General features: G+C 38.0%; 1 non-coding gene across 1 annotated transcript; it reads left to right on the plus strand.

Annotated features, from left to right (window-relative positions):
• The first annotated feature begins 17392 nt into the window (after positions 1-17392).
• Positions 17393-17499, plus strand: LOC116632484. Its single transcript, XR_004299427.1, has one exon. It is a non-coding gene; the product is annotated as a U6 spliceosomal RNA (small nuclear RNA).
• Positions 17500-17895: the final 396 nt, after the last annotated feature.

Consider the following 17895-nt stretch of genomic DNA (forward strand, 5'->3'; position numbering starts at 1 on the left):
ATTTGTCCTTAGTTTCTTCATTTGTGAAATGGAAGATTGGAAAAGGCCAGGAATGGCAAACAGATTTGCTTTTGTAGGCCACATCCAATTGATTAATCGTATGTGCCTCAGAGAACTGCAAGCCATAAGCTTGCAGTATATGAACTACAGAAGTATCTATCGCATATTTTCCAAGAATTTGCCTCCCTGGGTTAGATGACTCCCCAGGCTCCTACCCAATTTTACGCTCATGTGAAAAGAGCTACAAAAGGTAAAGGGAATAATAAAGCAGGAGATATGAATAAAATTTTTTTTTTATTTTTTTATTGTTATGTTAATCCCCATACATTACATCATTAGTTTTAGATATATAAAATTTTTTAAAAGGACTATAAGGAAAAAAGAGTATGTTTGTAGAATTACCATTTATACTGGAAGCAGTGAAGAGCAGGATTGATATTGCAGAAAATCCAATCAGTAATGTGGTAGACAAATATGAAAGTAATGTAGAGAAAAAGAGCAAAGTGAGGACTGGGGCAAGAAGGAGTTGGGTGTGATTATAAAAGGGCAACATCAGGGACGTTTGTGGTGATGGAACTCTTCTGTGTCTTGACTGTGGAGGTGGAAAATGGACCAATGCATGTAATAAAATTATATATAACTAAATACGCATATACACACAAATGAGTACAAGTAAAACTGGGGAAATCTGAATAAGATTGGTAAATTGTAGAAACGTCAATATCCTATCTGTGATGCTATATTATAATTTTGCAAGATACTACCACAGGAGAAAACTGAACAATAGGTGTATGGGATCTCTCTGTATTATTTCTTACACCTGCATGTGAATCTACAATGATCTCAAAGTAAAAGTTAATTCACCAAAAAAGAACAAAACTATAAGGACATTTAGAGAATTAGAGATAATTCTCTATCCAATACACAGACAAATAGTACTATAAAACAGAACTAAAAGCAATAATCAAAGGTAAAGAAGAGATTAAAATGTTTCTATGCTGAAAAAATGCTAATATTCATGGATTTAAAAGACTCATCAAAATTTAGGGATAATGAGAGAAAAGAAATTTATTCTTAAACACACTGTGTCAAATTTTATATATTAAGAGGCTTGTAGCCAAAAATGATAGTCAGATAAAGTAGCTAGGAGCCAAGAGCTTGTGAATAGCCCTGGGGGGTATAGTGGAAATTCATAAGCCAATGGCATTAATAATCCCAGCCCCATGATTTGATTTAGGGATTCCTTTCCCCACTTAAACCATGAACTGGTGACAAATCTGAAAATGCTGAACCACAGATGCTGCATGAGGAACATCCACACTGAGAGAGAGACGGGATAAAGTTTCCTACCATTCTGAAAGATTCCCTACCATTCATAAATGATTTCTTGAAAAGCATAAAGGTGGCTTTTACAGTTATTATTTAGATGTAGATCTAGGCACAAAGCAAATTCAGTCATTCCTGTACTTGCCCCAGAAACGTTTCTTTAACTTCAATGCCATGCGTTCAGTTAATGGATGTTTATGGACACGTGGCAGGCAGAAGGTACTACAAATGTACAAAAGTACCGATTTAGGCATGACCCTTACCTCCAAACAGCCTCTTAGAGATAAGCAAGTAATACCAACAACAAAGGCTGTGATTTATTAAGTGTTATCTGCATTCCAGACTGCACAGGTGTTTTATATATTATTTAATTTAATGATCTCAATAATTCCATTGAAGGCAGAATTGGGCTTTTACTTCATGTTTGTGTGACCCAATGACTGGGATATTCTTTATGCTCACTGCCCATCATTTTTCAAGATGAAGGTCAAATCATAAAGCTACCATGACATCTTCCATGAACAAGTACAGATTCATCATTCATTCATTCAAAAACAAATATTTATTGGCATCATCTATGTACCAGGCTTTATGCTAGGTCCTGGGACATAATGGACAGGAATCCAGCCTCAAGGAGCTTCAAGTCTAATAGAAGAAACTGGTATTATTCAAATGATCAAATTAATGTATAGCAATATGTATCCATAGCAAGGGCTATGAAGAAAAAGATAAATGTTGCTTTGAGAGCATATAAGGAACCAATTTGACCTATTCAGGGAATTAGAGGTTTTTCCAAAGAAGTGACTCTTTTAAAGAAATCAGAAGAAGGATTAAGAGTTATCTGGTTGAAGAATGTAAGGAAAGCACTCCAAGAAGAGGAAACAGCATTGGAAAATTCCTGTGGTGGGAAGAAAGGGGCATGGAAATATGATGGACTGAAAAAAAAAGAGGACTGCTGTGGAGAAAGTGAAGTGTGGTGCAAGATGAGGATGGGAACTTAGGAAGTGCTGGGACATACCCAGCCGCGTGTTCCATGTAAGGAGTTTAGGAGTTTGCCTTTATCCTAAGAGCAAGAAGAAGACATTGGAAGGGTTTAGAAAGGGAGTGGTAGGGATGATGGTTTTGCATTTTCAATCAATAATTCTTCCTCCTCCTCTATTACCTCCTCCTCTACTACCTCCTCCTCCTCCTCCTTCTTTTCTTCTCCTTCTCCTCCTCCTTCTTCTCCTTCTTAATTTTTTTTGCCTTCTATAGCCAAAGTTGTTAGTGCAAACTTCTCAATTATATTCTGCCTTAATAATGCTTATTATGACATCAAATAACAAAATATTATCTTCCTAATTAGAAGGGAGATACCTGGAAGGTTGGGGTTATTTCTTAACTTATATTTAATTGGATTTAAGACACCCAATAAGATGTGCGTTTACTGTAGTATTCCACTAAAAAAAAGAAAATGTTTCCAATTAGACTCACCATTGATTATAAATAGCATCTCTATTCCAAAGACTTAAAAATGTTTAATAATGCACATCTTTAACTCAATGGAATATTATACTTCCTTTGACTCTTTTACAGTGCCTGATATAATACTGAACTGGTCAAAAGCGGAATAGAAAGAGTGCTGCTTTTCAAATAGGGACACTGAGTTTGTAACTGGTTCTGCCATGCACCTGAACAAGAGTGACTTTTTGTGTCCCAGTCCACTCTTCTATTGTATGACCACATGACCCCTGAGGTTTCTCCCAGATCTACATTTTCTCTGTGCAACAGTTGTCTGTCAACAGCTCTAGGAAAAGGACTTTGAGGCTTTTCTCTGCTAGACAGAGTGCCTTGCAGAGAGGTATGGGGACCCCCACCCATACTTCTCCAGGTGGAAGGCAGTAAGGAATGTGCCTGGAAGCCATACAGCTCTGAATTAGAGACAGAACACTGAAGACACAAGAAATTGAGTAACCAAGGAAAGTTTATATAGGCCTCATGTTAGCCAGAGATGAGAGCAAAGCAAGGGCTATATTATGGATTGAACTGTGTTCCCTTCCAAAAGGTAATAATGTCCTAATTCTTAATAACTGTGGATTTGACCTTATTTGGAAATAGGGTCTCTGCAAATGATCAAATTAAGATAAGGTCATTTGGGTGGGCCTTAACCCAATATGACTGTGTCCTTATGAAAAGGGGAAATTTGGACATGGAGACAGACACATACAGAAGGACATAACGTGAAGTCACAGGGAAAACACCATCTGTAAGCCAAGGAATGCCTGAGGCCAACAGAAGCTAGGAGAGGCATGAAACAGATTCTCTCTCACTGCCCTCAGAAGGTACCAACCCTGCTAACACCTTGATTTTGGACTTTTAGCCTCCGAATTTTGTTTCACCAGCCCCAGAAAATTACTATGGCTGTTTCCTGAGAGAATTGTATTACTACAGTGATTCAGGGTCTTTTACTTAGCATTCTCCTCTGCTTCTGAGAGAGTAGCAGATTAATACAGACCAGGGTTTGGAAATACATAAAACTGTTAAGAGAGTACAGTTTGTCCTCAACACTCTCCCCCATCTGCTTTCTATACCTGGCAATTACTTCTCATGTCTCTGGCCTCAGGTACCAGCACCCCACTCTGCCTTCCCATAGCCAAGAATACCTTCCAGTGCCCTCCTCAGGGGGCACTGCGTTACTCTCTCAACCTTAAGTCCATTCTGCATCCTCCCCTCTCATTGGCCTTCATCTCACGTGTATTTTAAAAATCAGTATTTGGCACTGGAAAGGGATGGGGAATTTTGTAGCACAGGAGATAAATCTTGTGGGTGTCTGACACAGAACTTTCCAGTGGGTGAAACACCTGTCAGTATGCAAGATGGATTACTTTCAGGAGCCATTCTAGTGAATTGGAGGGTATTTAACATTTGGTTTGATGGTTAAGACAATGTGGGACTTCCTCCATCCCAAATCTTCTCTCTCCTAAATTGGCTTTTATTTTCACTCGAATTAATAGTAGTCTATTTGTAGGTGGAAAGCCTCTGGAGTAGCCCAACCCCAGTCACATCCATTAATAGGACCCCACCCATTAATGCTTCATAAGTTGCTGCCCCTCAAGGCCAAGACTCTACCCCAACATGGCCCCTTTCTCCAGATCCACAAGGATGGAGGGTTGATCTAGAAGGTAATTAAGGTCCCCGCCAGCTCTAAGACAGAATGATCCTAGGATTTCATTCTTGTCATATAATCTCTGCTCACAGCCCCATGTCCTCTATAGTCACTTTCTCTTCTAATTTCCAAAACTTTCTCATTCATACCTGCCTTTGAGGTATGCCTGGAAATGGGGCAATATTGAAATTCAAATTTTGTGCAATATCCAGTGTGTAAAAACAATACTAATAATTATAAATACAGCTTTCATTTATTGAGAGCTCAGTGTGTGCCTGAGTTAATGTTAAGTGCTCTATAACCACTTTTTTTTTAACCCTTGCTATAAGCCTAAGATGTAGGTATGAATAGGAATCCAATTTTATAATAAAGACTGAGGCCCACAAAATTAAAAACTTTTCTAAGATCAGATAGGAGGAGGTGGAAATGGGATTCAAACCTAGATAGAGCGAGGAGCCCATGCTCTTAATCACTTTGCTATACTGACTTCTTGTGTCTGGAAATTAGAATGCGCTTGTTTATGGTTTAGGGAAATCTCCTTCTATCAGGGAACTTGAATCAGTTCTGAAAATCAGGGAAGAATTATCCAAAAGCAGAGTTTTAACCTTAGAGAACATCTGAGAGATTTTTGTTTTTCTCCTCACTTTACAACTGAAGAATCTAAGGACTTCATAGGCAAAACACTTGCCAGTGGATAAACATCTAGAGATGGAACTTTGTACTAAAAATGCACATCTCTAGTCTCCTAGGCCATGATACAAGAGAAGAGGAAGTTGCCCTAATCCTTGTATTACTGGTTCCCAAACTAGAACTAGCATCAGAGTTGCCTTGTAGGGTGGTTAAAACACAGATCCAGGGTCTTAATGGAGACCTGACAATTTTAATTCACTTTCATTTCAATATTCATGCAATGACTCTGGGAACCACTTTCTGAAAAATCACTGTCTTTAAACCAGAGGACACTGTACTATTAGGTGAGGAGGCCTCTTACTCCAATCACTGAGTAAGAACTGGGCCTTAATATAGTGGTTTTTAGCCTTGATTGCATATTGAAATCACCTGGGGAGATTTAAAAACCCACCACAGAGTCTGATTTAATTGGTCTGAGATATGGACTATCACTAGGTGTTTTACAAGCTACTGACATGATTCTCATGTGCAGTCAGTGTTGAGAACCCCCATCTTAACACTTCCAAACCACCTGATTGTAAGTTACATAAACTCTTAGTGTTATAGTTTTCTCATTATATAATGAGAATAATAATAATGGTACTTATGATTTTTGTGGTACTTAACGATTTTTGGAGTATTAAATGACTCAATGAGTTGAAACTATTTAGAAATAGGCCCAGCATTTAGTAAATGTTGTATAAATGTTGGCTGTTATTGTCCTCATCACTGTAGTTGTAATTAGTGTCCTTTTTCCTCTTTCCTTTTCTCTGTGTGTTCTGATTTTCATGGACTCTTTTACGTATGGACAAGAACTTACTTTTTTTCTAATGAGATATATATTAAAGCCATCAAAATTAAGTATGGCCAATGGGCCCACATCTCCCTCCTCCTTGGTAAAAAGATGTTTTTGTTTTCTCTCAGTCATCACTGTTTAGTGGAAAGAGCACTTTCCATTCTTGCAAGTGAAAGTTTTATTTCAGGACTTTTGGTTCTATTCCATTCAGTTATATATCTATCCTTATGCTAGTATATACTGTTTTGATTAGTGTAGATTTGTACTAAGTTTTAAAATCAGAAAGTGTCAGTCCTCCAACACTGTACTTTTTCAAGATTGTTTTGGCCATTCTTATTCCCTTGCACTTCCGTATGTATTTTAGAATTGGCTTGTTAATTTCTGAAAAGATGCAGGTTAGGATCTGAATAGTGATTGCATTGAATCTGTCAATCATTTGGGGGCAAGTTGTTATCATAACAATATTAAACCTTCTGATTAATGAACATGACATTTCTTTCCATTTATTTAGGTCTTTAGTTTCTTTCATCAATGTTTCATGGTTTTCAAATTATAAATTTTGTTAATTCTTAAGTGTTTTATTTTTGTGTTCTATTTATTCTTTTTGATCCTAATATAATGCAATTGTTTTCTTAATTTCATTTGCAGATTGTTCATTGCTAATGTATAGAAATGCAATTGATTTTTGTATATTGATCTTATGTCTTGAAAACTACTGAACTTATTTATTATTCTAATTGTTTTTTAGTGGATTTTTTAGGATTTCCTATATACAAGGTCATATCATCTACAAATAGAGATTGTTTTACTTCTCCCTTTAAAACTTAAATGTCTTTTATTTAATTTTCTTGCCTAATCGTGCTGGCTAGAACTTCTGGCAGAATATTATGTCTGGCAGACATAACAAAAGCAGGCATCCTGGTTCTTAAAGGGAAAGCACTGAGTCTTTCACAATTAAGTACCTCATTTACTGTTGGGTTTTTTTGTTTTGTTTTGTTTTGTTTTGTTTTTTTGTAGACAACCTTTATCAGGTTGAGAAAGTTCCTTTCTATTTCTAGTTTGACAAATGTCAAAGGTATTTTCTGCATCTATTGAAATGATCATGTGGGTTTTATCCTTTATTGACATGGTATATTACATTGATATTCAGATGCCATTTCCTGGGTATGTCAAGCTGTTATTAAAAACAACCAACTTGTTATAATGGAAAATTCTAAATACATAAAAAGTAGAGAGAATAATATAATAAACCCTCAGCTTCAATTATTATCAACTCCAGGGCCAACTTAGTTCATCTATATTCCTTGCTTTGCTCTGCCACATTCTAATAATTTTGAAGGAAATCCCAGAAATTATATTTTTCATCTGTTACTACTGATGTATGTATCTCAAAGGGTAAAAGACTATTTTAAAAAATAGTCATAGCATCATTATCATATTTAAAAGCAATAATTCCTTAATATCACAAAATGTCCAGTCAGGGAACACATTTCTTTAGTTATCTCATACTTTTTTTTTATTATTAGTATGTTATGTTAATCACCATATAGCACATCATTAGTTTTTGATGTAGTGTTCCATGATTCATTGTTTGTGTATAACATACCTTTTAAGAAATTTGACTCAAGGTCAAAATAAGGTCTAAATGTTAAAATTGATTCATGTGTCCCTTAACTCTCATTTAACTTTTTGAATCACCCTCCAACCTCCTCCCATCTCTTTTTTTGCATGAAAAAAATAAGGTAATTTGTCTGGTGATGCTTGTCACAGTCTGGATATTACTGATTTTATCCCCAAGGTGAAGTTTAACATGCTCTTCTGGACCCTGTGTTTCCTATAAACTGTTAGTTAGATTTAGAGACTTGATCAGACCCAAGTTTGATTTTCTGGCGATGATTCACCGTAGGTGATACTGTCCAACTCCACCTAGGAGACATGTAATAATCGATTGCTTAGTTTTTGTTTTGTTAGCAGCTATTATTACTTACTGCCTGGATTCATACTTTTATTAAGGCTTTCAAAGTAGTTATATTCTAATTCTCCCTCTGTTTGTAAGTAATATTTTCATTCCATACCACATTAAGGAAAAAAAAAAGGGATGTTTGAGGGGAAGGATTGGGATTTATTGGAAGAAATGCGGGGGGGGGGGTATTCCCCAAAGAATGAAGGCTTTGTGAAAGGCTATCAGAGTCAAAAAAACTATTAGGCAATTTAGAGCTTTTCTCTCTCTTCTCTCCCCAGGTTTGCCTCCATCCCTCTCATCTTAATTTGTTTAGCTTTTTCATAGCCAAATATGGTTGCCCCATACTTCCTGAATTTACATTTCCACAGCCAAACAACTTACAGAGATATTGTGCAAGGACGTTTCAATATCAGATCCCCTAGTTGATATATTCTGATTAGTCCAGTATGAACAAACTAGCTATGACAATTAGGACAGTATGGCAAAGTCACACCATTCAAATATGTCTACCTGTGGATCAGGTGAGGGAGAGTTCTTAGAGAAAAAGTAAATGTTTTGGACAGACCTTCCAAAATAATTGTTATTGGTATCTCCTCCTACCATGTCAGTCCATGGTTTCAAACCACCATTTTTATACATTGATGAATGTCTCTCTCCTCCCTTCTTTCAAATGAGTTTCAGACTCTTATATAAAACTGCCAACTAAAATATTCCCTTAGAAATCCTGTAGACCCGAAGCTCAATATTTTTTTTAAATTTTATTTTATTTTATTATGTTATGTTAGTCATCATACAGTACATCATTAGTTTTTGATGTAGTGTTCCATGATTCATTGTTTTCATATAACACCCAATGCTCCATGCAATACGTGCCCTCCTTAATATCCATCACCAGGCTAACCCATTCCCCCACCCCCCTACCCTCTAAAACCATCAGTTTGTTTCTCAGAGTCCATAGTCTCTCATGGTTCATCTCCCCCTCCGATTTCCCCCCCTTCATTTTTCCCTTCCTTCTCCTAATGTCCTCCATGCTATTCCTTATGTTCCACAAATAAGTGAAACCATACGATAATTGACTTTCTCTGCTTGACTTATTTCACTTAGCATGATCTCCTCCAGTCCCATCCATGTTGATGTAAAAGTTGGTTATTTATCCTTCCTGATGGCTGAGTAATATTTCATTGTATATATGGACCACATCTTCTTTATCCATTCACTTGTTGAAGGGCATCTCAGCTCTTTCCATAGTTTGGCTATTGCAGACATTGCTGCTATGAACATTGGGGTGCATATGGCCCTTCTTTTCACTACATTGTGTCTTTGGGGTAAATACCCAGTAGTGAAATTGCTGGGTCATAGGGTAGCTCTACTTTTAATTTTTTGAGGAAACTCCACACTGTTTTCCAAAGTGGCTGTAACAACTTGCATTCCCACCAACAGTGTAAGAGGGTTCCCCTTTCTCCACCACCTCTCCAACATTTGTTGTTTCTTGCCTTGTCAATTTTTGCCATTCTAACTGGTGTAAGGTGGTATCTCAATGTGGTTTTGATTTGAATCTCCCTGATGGCTAATGATGATGAACATTTTTTCATGTGTCTGTTAGCCATTTGTATGTCTTCTTTTCAGAAGTGTCTGTTCATGTCTTCTGTCCATTTTTTGACTGGATTATTTGGTTTTTGGGTGTTGAATTTGAGAAGTTCTTTATAGATCTTGGATATCAGCCCTTTGTCTGTAGTGTCATTTGCAAATATCTTCTCCCATTCTGTAGGTGGCCTCTTTGTTTTGTTGACTGTTTCCTTTGCTGTGCAGAAGCTTTTTATCTTGATGAAGTCCCAAAAGTTCATTTTTGTTTTTGTTTCACTTGCCTTTGGAGATGTATCTTGAAAGAAGTTGCTGTGGCCGATGTCGAAGAGGTTACTGCCTATGTTCTCCTCTAGGATTTTGATGGATTCCTGTCTCACATTGAGGTCTTTCATCCATTTTGAGTTTATCTTTGTGTATGGTGTTAGAGAATGGTCGAGTTTCATTCTTCTGTATATAGCTGCCCAATTTTCCCAGCACCATTTATTGAAGAGACTGTCTTTTTTCCATTGCATATTTTTTCCTGCTTTGTCGAAGATTATTTGACCATAGAGTTGAGGGTCCATATCTGGGCTCTCTATTCTGTTCCATTGGTCTATATGTCTGTTTTTGTACCAGTACCATGCTGTCTCGGTGATCACGGCTTTGTAATATAGCTTGAAATCAGGCAACATGATGTCCCCAGCTTTGTTTTTCTTTTTCAACATTTCCGTGGCGATTCAGGGTCTTTTCTGATTCCATACAGATTTTAGGATTATTTGTTCCAGCACTTTGAAAAATGTCATTGGAATTTTGATCAGGATGGCATTGAAGGTATAGATTGCTCTGGGTGGGATAGACATTTTAACGTTTATTCTTCTGATCCATGAAGTTTTTCCATCTTTTTGTCTTCAATTTCTTCATGAGTGTTCTATAGTTCCTAGAGTATAGGTCCTTTACCTCTTTGGTTAGGTTTATTCCGAGGTATCTTATGGTTTTTGGTGTTATTGTAAATGAAATCGATTCTCTAATTTCTCTTTCTATGGTTGCATTGTTAGTGTATAAGAAAGCAACTGATTTCTGTGCATTGATTTTGTATCCTGCCACATTACTGAATTGCTGTATGAGTTCTAGTAATTTGGGGGTGGAGTCTTTTGGATTTTCCACATAAAGTATCATGTCATCTGCGAAGAGAGAGAGTTTGACTTCTTCTTTGCCGATTCAGATGCCTTTTATTTCTTTTTGTTGTCTGATTGCTGTTGCTAGGACTTCTAGTACTATGTTGAACAATAGTGGTAAGAGTGGGCATTCTTGTCGTGTTCCTGACTTAAGGCAAAGGCTCTCAGCTTTTCCCCATTGAGGATGATACTCAATGTGGGTTTTTCATAGATGGATTTTATGAAATTGAGGAATGTTCCCTCTATCCCTATGCTCTGAAGAGTTTTAATCAGGAAAGGATGCTGTATTTTGTTAAATGGCTTTTTCTGCATCAATTGAGAGGACCATATGGTTCTTCTCTCTCCACTTATTAATGTATTCTATCACATTGATTGATTTGATTTGTGAATGTTGAATCACTCTTGCATCCTGGGGATAAATCCCATTTGGTGGTGGTGGAGGATCCTTTTAATGTATTTTTGGAACCTATTAGCTAGGATTTTGTTGAGAATTTTGGAATCCATATTCATCAGGGATATCAGTCTGAAATTCTCCTTTTTGATGGGGTGGGGATTAAGGTAATGCTGGCCTCATAGAATGAGTCTGGAAGCTTTCCTTCTGTTTCTTTTTTTTGAAACAGCTTCAGGAGAATAGGTATTATTTCTTTGAATGTCCGGTAGAATTCCCCAGAGAATCCATCAGGCCCTGGACTCCCATTTTTTTGGGAGGTTTTTGATCACTGCTTCAATCTCATTCCTGGTTATTGGCCTATTCAGGTTGTCAATTTCTTCCTGTTTCAGTCTTGGTAGTTTATAGGTTTCCAGGAAGGCATCCATTTCTTCCAGGTTGCTTAATTTATTGGCATATAGTTGTTGATAATAATTTCTAATAATTGGGGCACCTGGGTGGCTCAGTTGGTTAAGCGACTGCCTTCAGCTCAGGTCATGATCCTGGAGTCCCAGGATCGAGTCCTGCATCAGCAGGGAGCCTGCTTCTCCCTCTGACCCTCCCCCCTCTCATGTACTCTCTCTCTCTCTCTCATTCTCACTCTCTCAAATAAATAAATTTATAAAAAAAAATTTCTAATAATTGTTTCTATATCCTTGGTGTTGTGATCTCTCCCCTTTCATTCATAATTTTAATTTGGGTCCTTTCTCTTTTCTTTTGGATAAGTCTGGCCAGTGGCTTATCGATCTTATTCATTCTTTTAAAGAACGAGCTTCTAGTTTCGTTGACCTGATCTACTGTGTTTCTGGTTTCTAATTCATTGATCTCTGCTCTAATCTTAATTATTTCTCTTCTAATGCGTGGCTTAGGCATCGTTTGTTGCTTTTTCTCTAGTTCTTTAAGGTGTAGAGTTAGTTGGTGAATTCTGGATTTTTCTGTTTTTTTGAGTGAGGCGTGGATGGCTATGTATTTCCCCCTTAGGACCGCCTTTGCAGTATCCCATAGGTTTTGGGCCGATGTGTTTTCATTCTCATTGTTTTCCATGAATTGTTTAAGTTCTTCTTTGATTTCCTGGTTGACCCAAACATTCTTAAGCAGAGTGGTCTTTAGCTTCCAAGTGTTTGAATTTCTTCCAAATTTTTTCTTGTGATTGAGTTCCAGTTTTAAAGCATTATGGTCTGAGAATACGCAGGGAATAATCTCAGTCTTTTGGTATCGGTTGAGACCTGATTTGTGACCCAGTATGTGGTCTATTCTAGAGAAAGTTCCATGTGTGCTCGAGGGGAATGAGTATTCTATTGTTTTAGGGTAGAATGTTCTGTACATATTTATGAGGTCCATCTGGTCCAGTGTGTCATTCAAAGCTCCTGTTTCTTTGTTGATTTTCTGCTTAGATGGTCTGTCTATTGCTGACAGTGCAGTATTGAGGTCTCCTACAATTAACGTATTATTATCAATATGACTCTTAATTTTGGTTAACAGTTGGCTTACGTGGTTGGCTGCTCCCATGTTGGGGGCATCGATATTTACAATTGTTAGATCTGGTTGGACAGGCCATTTAAGAATGATATAGTGTCCTTCTGTGTCTCTAACTACAGTCTTTAGCTTAAAATCTAATTTGCCTGATATAAGAATTGCTATCCCAGCTTTCTTTTGAGGTCCGTTGGCATGGAAGATGGAACTCCATCCCTTCACTTTCAGTCTGGATGTATCTTTAGGTTCAAAATGAGTCTCTTGTAGACAGCATATGGATGGGTCCTGTCTTTTTACCCAATCTGCAACCTTGTGCCATTTTATGGGAGCATTTAGGCCGTTCACATTGAGAATGATTATTGAAAGATATGAATTTGTTGTCATCATGTTGCCTGTGAAGTCCTTGTTTCTGGAGATTGTCTCTGTAAATTTCTGTTCTATATCACTCTTGGGGTCTTTCTCCTTTGACAGAAACCCCCTTAATATTTCTTGCAGGGCTGGCTTAGTGGTCACATATTCTTTCAGTTTCTGCTGGTCTTCGAAGCTCTGCATTTCTCCATCCGTTCTAAATGACAGCCTTGCCAGATAAAGTATTTTTGGCTGCATGTTCTTCTCATTTAGTACCCTGAATATGTCTTGCTAGCCCTTTCTGGCTTGCCAGGTCTCTGTGGATAGGTCTGACGTTATCCTGATGTTCCTCCCTCTGTAAGTAAGGAATCTCTTCCCCCTAACTGCCCTTAAGATGGTTTCCTTGGTTCTAAGATTTGTGAGTTTTACTATTACATGCCAGGGCATTGGTCTGTTTTCCTTGATCATGGGAGGGGTCCTCTCTGCCTCTAGGACACGAATGTTTATTTCATTCCCCTGATTAGGGAAGTTCTCAGCTATGATTTGCTCAAATATATCTTCTAGTCCTCTCTCTCCACCCCCTCAGGGATCCCAATAATTCTGACATTGGAAAGTTTCATGGCGTCACTTATGTCTCTAATTCTGTTTTCATGGATTTTAAGGTGTTTCTCCCAGGCCTCCTCTTTTCCCTTCTCTTCTACCAGTTTGTCTTCTAGATCACTAATTCGTTCTTCTGCCTCGTTTACTCTAGTCGTTAGAGTATCTAGATTAGAGTGGATCTCATTGGTAGTATTTTTAAGTTCTGCCAGTTCAGCTTTCATTTCTGCCCTTAGAGACTCTATGTTGCCATTAATCAATTTCTCCATTCTAGCTATCGTCTTCATAACTGTTACCCTGAAGTCCATTTCCCACATTTTGGTTATATCTGTATCCATTTGTAAATCTGTGACAGAAGTCACAGTCTCTGAGTCTTTCCTATTTTGGGGGTTCCTCCTCCTAGTCATTCTGTTGAGGGGTGGTTGAGGGAATGTACATAGTCCAAATTATTGACTATAACCCAAGCAAGATGCATCTGTTTAATAGGGACCTTAGGGTTGCTGGCCTCTTGTTCTTCCAGCCTGTCTTCTGTGGGAGGGGCCTGCCGCGCTGTTACTCAGGCAACCCTGTTCAGGCAGAGTTGCCCTGCCCCCTGTGGGGGGGAGGGGCTCAGTGAAAACCGTTTTTTGGGGGCTTTTGTTCTCTGGCAGCTTTCCCTGGTGGCTTTCTGCGTCTCTTCCGAGAGTCAGAGCAGAAGAGACCATTTCCAACCCTCTGCCTCAGAACAGAGAAATTGCAGTCTGTTCTTCAGTGAGCTCTCCAGGCCACACTATCTCCGTTTCTGTCTGTGCTGCTAAAAACTGCAGCGTCCTGGGTTGTGTGCCCCTCAGCAACACTCCCAGTCCTCGCCTCCAGGTTGGGGCACGTCTTTTCCTTTTGTGCTTCTAAAACCACCAGCTGCCCCCAGTTCACACGTGTGGCCCCACCGCTCCAGGTTTCAGCCCAGGGGGCTGCCCTAAAGTCCTTTCCCCATCGCTACCGGTCAGCGAGTCTGTGCCCGTTCCCCAGCGCAGGAGGCTTTTGCGCTCTGGCAGTGCAGGATCCTGAAGGCTCCCTCACCCTTCTGTTTATCTGCTGATATCTGCCCGTGGAATCATGGCTCCCTGCTTCTTACCTTGAAGCCAACTGCCTGTGATATTCTGTTTGTAGAGATACAGATATATCTTCTTACATCTCAGGCTGATTTCGTGAGTGTTCAGAGTGGTCTAGTAGGTATCCAGCTCAATTCTGGGGACTGTTTGGAATAGGGTCCCCTACTCCTCCGCCATCTTTTCCTCCCTCCCCAAACCTTAATATGTCAAAGACTGAACTCATCATCTTACCACCCAAAAATTGATCTTCCCACTTCATGCCCCATCTCAATGAAAGGAACCATAAGCAATGCAGTGAGCCATATAAGAAATGTGAGAATTGTCCTAGTCTCTTAACTATTACCCCTTTCTTCCCATGTCATTCTTCTTGTCACAGAGGACTTGAATTCTACCTCCTTTAATATCATTTGCATTTGTTCCCTCTATTTGATTCCCACTAATGGTCACTGCTCTAGTCAGTAGCCATTGCTTCTAACCTGATTACTGCCACAGCCTCCTAACTGGACTCTCTGGGTTTCAGAATGGTTCTTTTCCCATTTACTCTACACACCTCTAATAAAAGCCATCCTTGTAAAGCACTGGGTGTTATATGCAAACAATGAATCATAGAGCACTACATCAAAAACTAATGATGTACTGTATGGTGACTAACATAACATAATAAAAAAATAAAGCATAGTTATAATCATTTCATTTTGCCGATTAAATTCCTTCAGTGGGCCACCACAACTTCCAGGATAAGAGTTCAAACTCCCTATCTTAGCAACCAAAATTCTTCACCATCTGGCTCCTGACCACTCCTCTATCTTTGCCCCCATCCCTCCCTCACAGTCAATGTACTGTCTAATCACCTAAAAGCATTTTTAGTTTCCCAAATTGGACAGGTTTTTCATGCTTCTCTGCTTGCTTTCCCTTACCTGTTTCCACTCTCTGGTATACCTTACCTCTGTTCACATTTTCATCCAACTAATAGCAGGTGGCTCCTCAAAATTCAACTAAAAGTTGAGTTTTCATCTTCTATGAGAAACTTCCTAGAGGACATGTTGAGTTTGACTTTTTATCTCCAACATTTAGCCCAGTGCCCAATATTGAGTAAGTGTTGAATACATGTTTGTAGTATATAAATAAATAAAAACCTACAGACTTTGGGCAAAAGTGCCTGGACTTTTTGTAGCTCCATTTTTTTTTTTTTCAGGAATTCTGGGCAGTAACTACTCCATGTGCTTTTAGTCAACACAGGTTCCCCCCCAGGCTCTTCTGATGATTCTCTCAGCAAACTGTATCTGAGTTCATGGACCACAGGTCAACAGGAGTGAACTAGTTAGCTCTGACAGTTGGCACTGCTACTTGGTACCAATGCAGATAGAAGGAGCCCAAGTAAGCATAGGAAAGTGAAAACAGATTCCTGGAATCTTCAAGGAACACAATTAGTGCTTCCTTGCTTGATTATGGAAAATTCAAAAATCAAGTACTGATCTTTTGGAGTCTAGAATTACAGTCCTTACCATGAGGTCTTTGCTGATACCTGTAGCTCATATTTGATCACTTTCTTGACCATCTAGGACAATTCTTGATTTCTGTCATTCATTTTAATACCTGACTATATTTTGTGTAACTCTTTACCCTATTGTCTAGTTTCTCACAGTTATATGTAAGCATTTTGTAGGCAAAAACAAACAAAAAACCCACACAAAATAACATGGCATATTTCTCAATGTGAGAAGTACCAGAAACCTGGAGAAGGATAAATATTTAGAGTTTTTCTAAGAAAGAAGGGATAATTCTAGAATTTATAAACCTATTGTATCTAAAGTAAAAAAAAAAAAAGAAAAGAAAAGAAAAACTAGCAAAAAGATTATTGAAAGGTGATTTGTGAGTATATAAAAAGGAGAATTTGTAATCACCAGTAGCCACTTGCATTCATGGAGGACAAATTATGCTAAATGAACCTAATTGTCTTTTCTAACTGGTAAACTAAATTATAACAATTCATATCAATCTGGGATTTTATAACAGAAAGCACTTTATACAGATAATTCTCAGTGAGGTTGCATAACATTGTGGAAAGATAATGTATTTTTAAGCAAAACAGATATGAGTTTGAATCTTGGTGCTACTTTACTTCTCTGAGCCTCTTTTCTTCATCTGTATGTTTAAAACATATACAAAGATAATCTGTGTTCCAGTCCAGTTACTGAAACAAGCAATATCTACATTTTATGGAGACTTTATTGTAATTATCACCATTCTTAATATTCTCAGTAAACAGTGAGGAATGTAATAGTGTTGTCTTTTTTGCATATGGGAAAATCAAGGGTAAGTTTAAATAACTTTCCACATGACACCCAATAAGTGTGTTAAAGAACAAAGATTTGAATCCCTGTTCTCAGCTATATGCTTTCCCCTGGGCCATAGAGAAGGGAGATCACTTCATTTCATCATTTTGTAAGCATGGAGTATGTAAAATGGTAAAGAACTGAGAGCTGGATGGTATTACAATACAGAAAGTTTATAGGCACTTAACTGACCAGACCTTCATAATGTTGATCAAAATCCACCTGGATGGGGGTGGACTGCACTCTCTTTCACCATACAGAGCTCTGACTTGGCCTATCTTCTTCAACAATTTAATTAAATTAAATAAAGGACATTCTGATTAAATATGTAAGCAGAGAATGCAACAAGTAGGCAATATGCTGGATATCAAAATCCAGATTTATTTGAAAAGAAATAGGTAAGAAGAATGAGTCAAAATAATGAAACCAGTTTTATCAGAGATCAAGAAAAAAATCCTATATTTATGATTAAAAAAATTAAACATACTCACTTCAACAGCACATATACTGATATTGGAATGATAGAGAGAAGTTTAGCCTAGCTCCTGTGCAAGAATGACACATAAAGTTGTGAGGTGTTCCATGTTTTTTCTTTCTTAAATTAAACTTCATGAGTATGGAATAGGAGAGACATGTTTTAACAGCAGTTAAATACTATGACTTAAGTTGACTATAAGCTCAATATGAATTAATAATATGGCAAGTCTACCACTTAATCTTGGATCCCATTCAAAGAGATTCAGCATCATACACAATGAAGATGATGGTTTCAAACTGTTCTGGGCTGGTCAATCTTCACCTGAAATTTCACATTTAATTCTGAACATCATATTTTGAAAAGAACCTTGACAAACTAGAGGTCATCTGGGAAACATTCCCACAATGGTGAAAAGCTCAAAACATTATGCAAGAAATGCTTTGGAGATACTGGAGAAGTATACACCAGAGGAAAGAAGACACAGGGAAACATTATAATGAAGGATCCA

Source organism: Phoca vitulina, unplaced genomic scaffold (assembly GCF_004348235.1).
Source record: "Phoca vitulina isolate PV1807 unplaced genomic scaffold, GSC_HSeal_1.0 scaffold6, whole genome shotgun sequence".
Classification (NCBI taxonomy): Eukaryota; Metazoa; Chordata; class Mammalia; order Carnivora; family Phocidae; genus Phoca; species Phoca vitulina.